The following is a 12209-nucleotide window of genomic DNA, read 5'->3' as shown; positions in this document are numbered from 1 at the left end:
AGCAGAGAAGCAGGAGAGGCTGTGAGGCTCACTTGTGGGGAGGACAGGACAGCAGAGTGGAACAGGAGAGCTTGAGTCCAGGATGCTGAGGGGGGCAGGCTGGGGGCAGAGCAGACCATGGGCCCCCTCTGCTGGACACCAGGGCTGGCCAGCCCTCCCTGGGATGCCCAGTCCAGAGAATGACGCTTCCTGGAGCTGCTTCAGGGAGGTTTGGGGGTAGGGGTAGGTGGTGTGTGACAGAGCTGGAGGCACACATTTTCTGCAGTCTGGGTCCCCCCAGACACATATGCATTCACACACACAAGGGAACTGCAGGCTGGGTGTAATTGTAAATATTAATCGTTCTGAGGGAGAAGGATCGAGATCAGCAGTGACTCTGCAGGTCTGAGGTCTGGCAGTACCTTCTGCCCTGGTGATGGGTGAATCCCTACCTTCATACAATCTTCTTTATCCTCCCGCAGACTGCCTTTGGGGCGTGAGGCACAGATAAAGGGATAGCCAAGAGGTTTGCTCAATCATTTGTGTGTTTTGGGTCAGTGGAGCAAATGTGAGCAACTGCCATTTAGAATCAGAGTAGCTTAGCCACTGGGTAGGGTTAATCTCAGATAATCTCAGAGCCCACTCTGAAACTCTCCCTAAGAGTTAGTCACTGAATGCTCAGGAGAGTCTCCATCAAGCTATGCAGAGCAAGTCATGTTTTGGATGGTAATGGCTGCTAACTATTCTAGAATGGTCTGGATGTCTCCTTCTCTGAGAGTCAGAAGGAGGTGGCTGAAGCTGTATCTTACACAGTCAGGTCAGTGGCTTGAGTAGGGGCAGAGACAAGAGGATTGTGCAGGAGTTGGAATTCATATTTTCCCTTCCAGTTCAAAGAAATATTCCTGGTAACCTAATATTTGGCCTATCCCAGCTGGTGATAAGCTGCTGACACCCTCCCCTCCCCACTTCCCAGCAGGGCATCTGGGTCAATTTGCCAAAAGCCAATTCACCAAATTTGACAGATTTACCAATTCTATGAATATATTCATGAAACATATTTTTCTTGAATATATTCTTATGAATATGCTCATTGCTGGATATACCAAATTTACTGATTCTCATTTTGAATACATTTACTGAATATAGTCAAGATGAATATGGTTTCAAATGTAAACATTCTTATGAATATATTCACGAATATATTATTCTTATGACTTTATCTAAAATGTCTGCATTGCAATGGGAGTTTTCCCATTTATACTGATTTCCTTTGAACTCTTGTCAATTTCTGTTTTGCCAACATTTTAGCATTTTTAGGAGGATTCTTTTGCAAATTTCTCAAATAGCATATCAACTTTAGAAAAACTATCCTAACCAATATGAATTGCCAAAAACTTTTAAAAACTACATATAAAAGTAAACTTTTTATTCAAATATGCATACATAAATCACAAGCATCCTACTTGATGAATTATCATAAACTGAACTCACCTGTGAAATCAACACCCCAGCCAAGAACTGGAACGTTGGGGCACCTGGGTGGCTCAGTCATTAAGCGTCTGCCTTCAGCTCAGGTCATGATCTCAGTGTCCTGGGATTGAGCCCCATACCGGGCTCCCTGCTCGGCCCCCTCCCACTCCCCCTGCTTGTGTTCCCTATCTCGCTGTGTCTCTGTCAAATAAATAAATAAATAATCTTAAAAAAAAAAGAAAGAACTGGAATGTTGCCAGCCCTAAACAGCCCTTCCTCATGTCCCCTCTCAAACATTACCCCCTGCAACCATTGCTCTGTCCACCTTCTTTAAAGGTTTTGTCTGTCTTGAACTTTATATAAACAGTATACTATAGTATGGATAATTTTATGCTGGTTCCTTTTTCAGCATTATGCTTGTAAGTTACCCTATTGTTACATGTAGCGGTGAGTTATTTTCAGTGCTGCATTTTTTTTTAATATTTTATTTATTTATTTGACATAGAGAGAGAGAGAGACAGAGTGAGCACAAGCAGGGGGAGTGGCAGGCAGAGGCAGAGGGAGAAGCAGGTTCCCCACAGAGAAGGGGGAGCCCGATGCGGGACTCGATGCCGGGACTCCAGGATCATGACCTGGGCTTAACCAACTGAGCCACCCAGGCGCCCTCAGTGCTGCATTTTATTCCATTGTATGAATACCATAATTTATTTAACCAATCTGTTCATAATTTAAGAAAAAAATGACTAGAAACCACTCTAATATCCATCAAGAGTAATGCTGTTATTAGGTCATAGAATATGTACCAACAAAACTTATCATTCACTTTTATGGCTTATTTTTTTTTCAATTTAAACTTATACTTTTATTTTGTTGCTAATTTCATGATGTGTATATAAAGTATAGTTGACACACAATGTTGTATCAGTTTCAGATCAGTACAATATAGAGATTAGACAAGTCTGATATTATGCTTTGTCCATCACAAGTGTAGCTACACTATATAAGGCTATTGACCATATTCCCCATGCTGTACATTTTATCTCCATGATTTATTTATTTCATTACTGGAAGCCTGTATTGTCACTTTCCTTCTTTCATTTTGCCCATCCCCTCACCTCTCTCCCTTCGGGCAACCATCAGTTTGTTCTCTGTATTTATGAGTCTGTGTCTGGCTCTTGTTTGTTTTTTATTTTTTATTTTTTTATTTTTATTTTTATTTTATTTTATTATGTTACGTTAGTCACCAGACAATACATCATTAGTTTTTGATGTGGTGATCCACGATCCATTGTTTTCGTATAACACCCAGTGCTCCATGCAGTACGTGCCCTCCTTAATACCCATCACTGGGCTAACCGATCCCCCCTCCCCCCTCCCCTCTAAAACACTGTTTGTTTCTCAGAGTCCATAGTCTCTCATGGTACATCTCTCCCTCCGATTTTCACCCCCCTTCATTGTTCCCTTCTTTCTCCTAATGTCCTCCATGCTATTCCTTATGTTCCACAAATAAGTGAAACCATATGATAATTGACTTTCTCTGCTTGACTTATTTCACTTAGCATAATCTCCTCCAGTCCCATCCATGTTGATGTAAAAGTTGGGTATTCATCCTTTCTGATGGCTGAGTAATATTCCATTGTCTATATGAACCAATCTTCTTTATCCATTCATCTATTGAAGAGCATTTCGGCTCTTTCCACAGTTTGGTTATTGCGGACATTGCTGCTATGAACATTGGGGTGCATATGGCCCTTCTTTTCACTACATCTGTGTCTTTGGGATAAATACCCAGGAGTGCAATTGCTGGGCCATAGGGTAGCTCTATTTTTAATTTTTTGAGGCACCTCCACACTGTTTTCCAAAGTGGCTGTACCAACTTGCATTCCCACCAACAGTGTAAGAGGATTCCCTTTCTTCACAATCTCTCCAACATTGTTGTTTCTTGACTTGTAATTTTTGCCATTCTAACTGGTGTAAGGTGGTATCTCAATGTGGTTTTGATTTGAATTTTCCTGATGGCTAATGATGATGAACATTTTTTCATGTGTCTGTTAGTCATTTGTATGTCTTCTTCAGAGAAGTGTCTTTTCATATCTTCTGCCCACTTTTTGATTTGATTATTTGTTTTTTGGGTGTTGAGTTTGAGAAGCTCTTTATAGATCTTGGATACCAGCCCTTTATCTGTTGTGTCATTTGCAAATATCTTCTCCCATTCTGTGGGTTGCCTCTTTGTTTTGTTGACTGTTTCTTTGCTGTGCAGAAGTTTTTATCTTGATGAAGTCCCAAAAGTTCATTTTTGCATTTGTTTCCCTTGCCTGTGGTGATGTGTCTAATAAGAAGTAGCTTGGGTTAAGGTCAAAGATGTTCCTGCTGTGTTCTCCTCTAGGATTTTGATGTATTCCTGCCTCACATTGAGGTCTTTCATCCAAGTTGAGTTTATCTTTGTGAATGGTGTTAGAGAATGGTCCAGTTTCATTCTGCTGCATGTGGATGTCCAATTTTCCCAGCACCATTTATTGAAGAGATTGTCTTTTTTCCGTTGCATGTTTTTTCCTGCTTTGTCAAAGATTATTTGACCATAGAGTTGAGGGTCCATATCTAGGTTCTCTATTCTGTTCCATTGGACTATATGTCTGTTTTAGTACCAGTACCATGCTGTCTTGGTGATCACAGCTTTGTAATATAACTTGAAATTGGGCAACGTGTTGCCCCCAGCTTTTTCTTTTTCAATATTTCCTTGGCGATTTGGGGTCTTTTCTGATTCCATACAAATTTTAGGATTGTTTGTTCCAGCACTTTGAAAATGTCATTGGAATTTTGATCGGGATGGTGTTGAAGGTATAGATTGCTCTGGGTAGCATAGACATTTTAACAATATTTATTCTTCCGATCCATGAGCATGAAATGTTTTTCCATCTTTTTGTGTCTTCTTCAATTTCTTTCATGAGTGTTCTGTAGTTCCTAGAGTATAGATCCTTTACCTCTTTGGTTAGGTTTATTCCGAGGTATCTTATGGTTTTTGGTGCTATTGTAAATGGAATTTTTTCTCTAATTTCTCTTTCTACAGTTGCGTTGTTAGTGTATAAGAAAGCAACTGATTTCTGTGCATTGATTTTGTATTCTGCCACACTACTAAATTGCTGTATGAGTTCTAGTAATTTGGGGGTGGAGTCTTTTGGGTTTTCCACATAAAGTATCATGTCGTCTGCGAAAAGAGAGATTTTGACTTCTTCTTTGCCAATTTGAATAACTTTTATTTCTTTTTGTTGTCTGATTGCTGTTGCTAGGACTTCTAGTACTATGTTGAACAATAGTGGTGAGAGTGGGCATCCTTGACATGTTCCTGATCTTAAGGGAAAGGCTCTCAGCTTTTCCCCATTGAGGATGATATTCCCTGTGGGTTTTTCATAGATGGATTTTATGAACTTGAGGAATGTTCCCTCTATCCCTATACTCTGAAGAGTTTTAATCAGGAAAGGATGGTGTATTTTGTCAAATGCTTTTTCTGCATCAATTGAGAGGACCATATGGTTCTTCTCCCTCCTCTTATTAATGTGTTCTATCACATTGATTGATTTGCAAATGCTGAACCACCCTTGCATGCCGGGATAAATCCCACATGGTCATGGTGGATGATCCTTTTAATGTATTGTTGGGTCCTATTAGCCAGGATTTTGTTGAGGATTTTGGAATCCATATTCATCAGGGATATCAATCTGAAATTCTCCTTTTTGATGGGGTCTTTGCCTGGTTTGGGGATTAAGGTAATGCTGGCCTCATAGAATGTGTTTGGAAGTTTTCCTTCTGTTTCTGTTTTTTGAAAAAGCACCAGTAGAATAGGTATTATTTCTTCTTTGAATGTTTGGTAGAATTCCCCAGGGAATCCATCAGGTCCTGGACTCTTGTTTTTTGGGAGGTTTTTGATTACTGCTTCAATCTCGTTACTGGTTACTGGCCTATTCAGGTTGTCAATTTCTTCCTGTTTCAGTCTTGGCAGCTTATAGGTTTCCAGGAAGGCCTCCATTTCATGCAGATTGTTCAGTTTATTGGCATGTAGTTGTTGATAATAATTTCTAATAATTGTTTCTATTTCCTTGGTATTAGTCGTGATCTCTCCCCTTTCATTCATAATTTTATTAATTTGGGTCCTTTCTCTTTTCTTTTGGATAAGTCTGGCCAGTGGTTTATCGATCTTATTAATTCTTTCAAAGAACCAACTTCTAGTTTCCTTGATCTGATCTACTGTGATTCTGGTTTCTAATTCATCTAATTATAATTCGTCTCTGCTCTAACTTTATTTTTTCTTTATTTTTTTCTTGAAAATTTTTTATTATTATGTTAATGACCATACATTACATCATTAGTTTTTGATATAGTGTTCCAGGAGTCATTTTTTAAAATTTTTTTATTGTTATGTTAAGCACCATACATTACATCATTAGTTTTTGATGTAGTGTTCCATGATTCATTGTTTGTGCATAACACCCAGTACTCCATGCAGAATGTGCCCTCTTTAATACCCATCATCAGGCTAACCCATCCCCCCCTCTAGAACCCTCAGTTTGTTTTTCAGAGTCCATCATCTCTCATGGTTCATCTCCCCATCCGATTTACTCCCCTTCATTCTTCCCCTCCTGCTATCTTTTTTTCTTCTTAACATATATTTCATTATTTGTTTCAGAGGTACAGATCTGTGATTCAACAGTCTTGCACAATTCATAGCACTCATCATAGCACATACCCTCCCCAATGTCTATCACCCAGCCACCCCATCGCTCCCACCCCCCACCACTCAAGCTTTTTATCTTGATGAAATCCCAATGGTTCATTTTTGCCCTGGCTTCCTGTGCCTTTGGTGATGTTTCTAGGAAGAATTTGCTGCGGCTGAGGTCAAAGAGGTTGCTACCTGTGTTCTCCTTTAGGATTTGGATGGACTCCTGTCTCACGTTTAGGTCCTTCAACCATTTAGAGTCTATTTTTGTGTGTGGTGTAAGGAAATGGTCCAGTATCATTCTTCTGCATGTGGCTGTCCAATTTTCCCAACACCATTTGTTGAAGAGACTGTCTTTTTTCCACTGGACATTCTTTCCTGCTTTGTCAAAGATAAGTTGACCATAGAGTTGAGGGTCCATTTCTGGGCTCTCGATTCTGTTCCATTGATCTATGTGTCTGTTTTTGTGCCAGTACCATACTGTCTTGATGATGACAGCTTTGTAATAGAGCCGGAAGTCCGGAATTGTGATGCCGCCAGCTTTGCTTTTCTTTTTCAACATTCCTCTGGCTATTCGGGGTCTCTTCTGGTTCCATACAAATTTTAGGATTATTTGTTGCATTTCTTTGAAAAAAGTGGATGGTATTTTGATGGGGATTGCATTGAATGTGTAGATTGCTCTAGGTAGCATTGACATCTTCACAATGTTTGTTCTTCCAATCCAGGAGCATGGAACGTTTTTCCATTTCTTTGTGTCTTCTTCAATTTCTTTCCTGAGTATTTTATAGTTTTCTGAGTACAGATCCTTTGCCTCTTTGGTTAAATTTATTCCTAGGTATCTTATGGTTTTGGGTGCAATTGTGAATGGGATCGACTCCTTGATTTGTCTCTCTTCTGTCTTGTTGTTGGTGTATAGGAATGCCACTGATTTCTGTCCATTGATTTTATAGCCTGCTACTTGACTGAATTCCTGTATGAGTTCTAGCAGTTTTGGGGTGGAGTCTTTTGGGTTTTCCACATAAAGTATCATATCATCTGCAAAGAGTGAGAGTTTGACTTCCTCTTTGCCGATTTGGATGCCTTTGATTTCTTTTTGTTGTCTGATTGCTGTGGCTAGGACTTCTAATACTATGTTGAATAGCAGTGGTGAGAGTGGACATCCCTGCCGCGTTCCTGACCTTAGGGGAAAAGCTCTCAGCTTTTCCCCATTGAGAATGATATTTCCTGTAGGTTTTTCATAGATGGCTTTTATGATATTGAGGTATGTACCTTCTATCCCTATACTCTGAAGAGTTTTTTTTTTTAAGATTTTATTTATTTATTTATTTGAGAGAGAGAGAATGAGAGATAGCACGAGAGGGAAGAGGGTCAGAGGGAGAAGCAGACTCCCCACTGAGCGGGGAGCCCGATGCGGGACTCGATCCCAGGACTCCAGGATCATGACCTGAGCCAAAGGCAGTTGCTTAACCAACTGAGCCACCCAGGCGCCCACTCTGAAGAGTTTTGATCAAGAAAGGATGCTGTACTTTGTCAAATGCTTTTTCTGCATCTATTGAGAGGATCATATGATTCTTGTTCTTTCTTTTGTTAATATATTGTATCACGTTCATTGATTTGCAGTTGTTGAACCAACCTTGCAGCCCAGGGATAAATCCCACTTGGTCCTGGTGAATAATCCTTTTAATGTACTGTTGGATCCTATTGCCTAGTATTTTGGTGAGAATTTTTGCATCCATGTTCATCAAGGATATTGGTCTGTAATTCTCCTTTTTGATGGGGTCTTTGTCTGGTTTTGGGATCATGGTAATGGCGGCCCCATAAAACGAGTTCTGAAGTTTTCCTTCCATTTCTATTTTTTGGAACAGTTTCAGGAGAATAGGTATTAATTCTTCTTGAAATGTTTGGTAGAATTCCCCTGGGAAGCCATCTGGCCCTGGGCTTTGGTTTGTTGGGAGATTTTTGATGACTGCTTCACCTTCCTTAGTGGTTATAGGTCTGTTCAGGTTTTCTATTTCTTCCTGGTTCAATTTTGGTAGTTGATACATCTCTAGGAATGCATCTATTTCTTCCAGGTTACCTAATTTGCTGGCATACAGTTGCTCATAATATGTTCTTATAATTGTTTGTATTTCTTTGGTGTTGGCTGTGATCTCTCCTCTTTCATTCATGATTTTGTTGATTTGGGTCATTTCTCTTTGCTTTTGGATAAGTCTGGCCAGGGGTTTATCAATCTTGTTCATTCTTTCAAAGAGCCGGCTCCTAGTTTCCTTGATCTGTTCTACTGTTCTTTTGGTTTCTATTTCATTGATTTCTGCTCTGATCTTTATTATTTCTCTTCTCCTGCTGGGTTTAGGCTTTATTTGCTGTTCTTTCTCCAGCTCCTTTAGGTGTAGGGTTAGGTTGTGTATTTGAGACCTTTCTTGTTTCTTGACAAAGGCTTGTATTGCTATATACTTTCCTCTCAGGACTGCCTTTGCTGTATCCCAAAGATTTTGGACAGTTGTGTTTTCATTTTCATTGGTTTCCATGAATTTTTTAAATTCTTCTTTAATTTCCTCGTTGACCCATTCATTCTTTAGTAGGATGCTCTTTAGCCTCCATGTATTTGAGTTCTTTCCGACTTTCCTCTTGTGATTGAGTTCTAGTTTTCAAAGCATTGTGGTCTGAAAATATGCAGGGAATAATCCCAATTTTTGGTACCGGTTGAGACCTGATTTGTGACCTAGGATGTGATCTATTTTGGAGAATGTTCCATGGGCAGTAGAGAAGAATGTGTATTCCGTTGCTTTGGGATGGAATGTTCTGAATATGTCTGTGAAGTCCATTTGGTCCAATGTGTCATTTAAAGTCTTTATTTCCTTGTTGATCTTTTGCTTAGATGATCTGTCCATTTCACTGAGGGGATGTTAAAGTCCCCCACTATTATTGTATTGTTGTCAATGTGTTTCTTTGCTTTTGTTATTAATTGCCTTATATAATTGGCTGCTCCCATGTTCGGGGCATAGATATTTACAATTGTTAGATCTTCTTGTTGGATAGATGCTTTAAGTTGGATATAGTGTCCTTCTTCATCTCTTATTACAGTCTTTGTTTTAAAATCTAATTTGTCTGATATAAGGATTGCCACCCAAGATTTCTTTTGGTGTCCATTAGCATGGTAAATGGTTTTCCACCCCCTCACTTTCAATCTGGGGGTGTCTTTTGGTCTAAAATGAGTCTCCTGCAGACAGCATATCGATGGGTCTTGTTTTTTAATCCAATCTGATAGCCTGTGTCTTTTGATTGGGGCATTTAGCGCATTGACATTCAGGGTAACTGTTGAAAGATATGAATTCAGTGCCATTGTATTGCCTGTAAGGTAACTGTTACTGTGTGTTGTCTATGTTCCTTTCTGTTTACGCTGCTTTTAGGCTCTCTCTTTGCTTAGAGGACCCCTTTCAATATTTCTTGTAGGGCTGGTTTTGTGTTTGCAAATTCCTTTAGTTTTTGTTTGTCTTGGAAGCTTTTTATCTCTCCTTCAATTTTCAAGGAGAGCCTAGCTGGATATAGTATTCTTGGCTGCATATTACTCTCTTTTAGTGCTCTGAAGATATCATGCCAGTCCTTTCTGGCCTGCCAGGTCTCTGTGGATAGGTCTGTTACCAATCTAATGTTTCCACCATTGTAGGTTACATATCTCTTATCCCGAGCTGCTTTCAAGATTTTCTCTTTGTCTCTGAGACTCGTAACTTTTACTATTAGATGTTGAGGTGTTGACCTATTTTTTTCTTTTTTTTATTTTGAGAGGGGTTCTCTGTGCCTCCGGATTTTGATGCCTGTTTCCTTCCCCACATTAGGGAAGTTCTCTGCTATAATTTGCTCCAATATACTTCTGCCTCTCTCTCTTTCTTCTTTTTCTGTGATCCCAATTATTCTAATGTTGTTTCGTCTTATCATATCACTTATCTCTTGAATTCTGCCCTCGTGATCCAGTAGTGTTTATCTCTCTTTTTCTCAGCTTCTTTATTTTCCATCACTTGGTCTTCTATATTGCTGATTCTCTCTTCTGCCTCATTTATCCTAGCATTAGTGCCCCCATTTTTGATTGCACCTCATTAATAGACTTTTTGATTTCGACTTAGTTAGATTTTAGTTCTTTTATTTCTCCAGAAAGCGTTTCTCTAATAACTTCCATGCTTTTTTCAAGCCCAGCTAGTATCTTTAAAATCATGATTCTGAACTCTAGGTCCGATGTTGTATTAATGTCCATATTGAGTATGTCCCCGGCAGATGGTACTACCTCTTGTTCTTTTTGTTGAGGTGATCTTTTTCTTCTTGTCATTATGTTCGGAGGAGAATAGATGAATGAGAGAACAAAATGCTAACAGGTTAACAACATCCCCAGAAAATATACTCTAAACAAATCAGAAAAGACCTGAAACCAGGGGAAAAGAAAGGGAAAGAAAGAAAAAAATACAGGGAAAAAAGGGAAAAAGATAAAGATAAAAACAAACAAAACCAGAACAAAACAAAAAAACAGAATAGGATCAAATATGATCAAGCTGGTGTATAGATCAGTGCCACACACTAGATTTTGGGTGTATTTTGGTCTGTTAGAAGAAAGTGCCTCCTAAAATTTTAAAGAAAGAGAGACTTATATATGTACAAAATAAGGGTTGATACGATGAAGGGATGGAATATGAGTGTAAAGAGGAAAATTATAAAAAATTTTTAAAAAGGAATTGATAAGGTGTTTGAAAAAAGAGGGTTAAGAAAAGAAAGAAAGAAAAAAAAGGGGAGAGAATGTGATCAGGCAGGACACTAGAACAAAGCCATACACTAGAGATTTAGGGTATATTTTGATCTGTTAGAAGAAACTGTATCTCAAAATTTTAAAGAGAGAACAACTTATATATATGCCAAATATAAGGGTAACTACTATGAAGGGATAGAATATGATTCTAAAAGTGAAAAATAAAAATGTTTTTTTTAAAAGGGATTTATGAGATTTTGGTTGAAAAAGGGAAAAAGAAAAATTAAAAAAAAACAGTTAAAAAAATTAACTTTGAAAGACGAATGAATCATGGTAAAAAAGCCATGAATTCTATGTGCAGTATTCCCCTAGCACTGGAGTTCTCCTGTTCTCATTAATTGGTAAACTTGGTCTGGGCTGGCTGTTCTTGCTGATCTTCTGGGGGAGGGGCCTGTTGCTGTGGTTCCCAAATGTCTTTGCCGGAGGCGGAATTGCCCCACCCTTGCTGGGCCGGTCTAAGCAATCTGCTTGGGTTTGCTCTCAGGAGCTTTTGTTCCAAGCTTTCTGTACAGCTTTGGAGGACGAGAGTGAAAATGGCAGCCTCCCAATCTCCGCCCAGGAGGAACCGAGAACTCGGGGCCCCGCTCCTCAGTGCGCCCCCAGAGAAAAGCAGTCACTCCTGTCTCCCCAGTCTCTGGCCGCACTCCATGCTCACCTGGCCTGTGGGACTGAGTGTTTCTATCTCTGGCACCCGACTCAGTGTGGAGTCTCCAAACCCAGCAGATCCCTGCGCTGCGCTCCTGCGCCACTCCTCCCGGGGGAGGAAGGGGAGTCTCCCCGGCTCTGCTGCTTGTTGGGTCCCTGCTGGAGGAGCAGTGGCCCGACTGGGCCACGGATCACAGTTTATGGCAACCCCGAGCTGAGAGCCCATGCCTCGGCTCCGTCTCTGCAGCTGGCTTCCCCGCTCCAATACCTGGGAGCTCTGCAGCACTCAGGCACCCTGGTCTTTCTGCGACCCCCGGGGTCCTGAGACCACACTGTCCCACGAGGGTTCCACCCCCCGCTTAGCCACTGGAGCGACGTCCCTCAGCAGAGCCGACTTCTAAAAGTTCTGATTTTGTGCTCCGTGGCTCTATCACTTGCCAGAAGCGGCCGACGGAGGCCCCCCTCCCCCGCCGTCTATCCTCCCAAATATCACCTCAGATTCACTTCTCCGCACATCCTACCTTCCAGAAAGTGGTCACTTTTCTGTTCAGAGAGTTGTTGCTATTCTTTTCTTCGATCTCCTGTTGAGTTCGTAGTTGTTCAGAATGGTTT

General features: G+C 40.3%; 1 protein-coding gene across 4 annotated transcripts in view; it reads left to right on the top strand.

The window, feature by feature from the left end:
• The window catches only part of DAAM2 (dishevelled associated activator of morphogenesis 2), a 63827-nt gene that overhangs the window by 37277 nt on the left and 14341 nt on the right, over window positions 1–12209 (top strand). The window lies entirely within an intron of this gene.

This window comes from Eumetopias jubatus, unplaced genomic scaffold, assembly GCF_037043125.1.
Source record: "Eumetopias jubatus isolate StellerSeaLion01/CBP00866 unplaced genomic scaffold, mEumJub1_p1.0 scaffold_6, whole genome shotgun sequence".
Classification (NCBI taxonomy): Eukaryota; Metazoa; Chordata; class Mammalia; order Carnivora; family Otariidae; genus Eumetopias; species Eumetopias jubatus.
The sequence above is the reverse complement of the archived record's forward strand: the minus strand, read 5'-3'. Positions and strand labels throughout refer to the sequence as shown.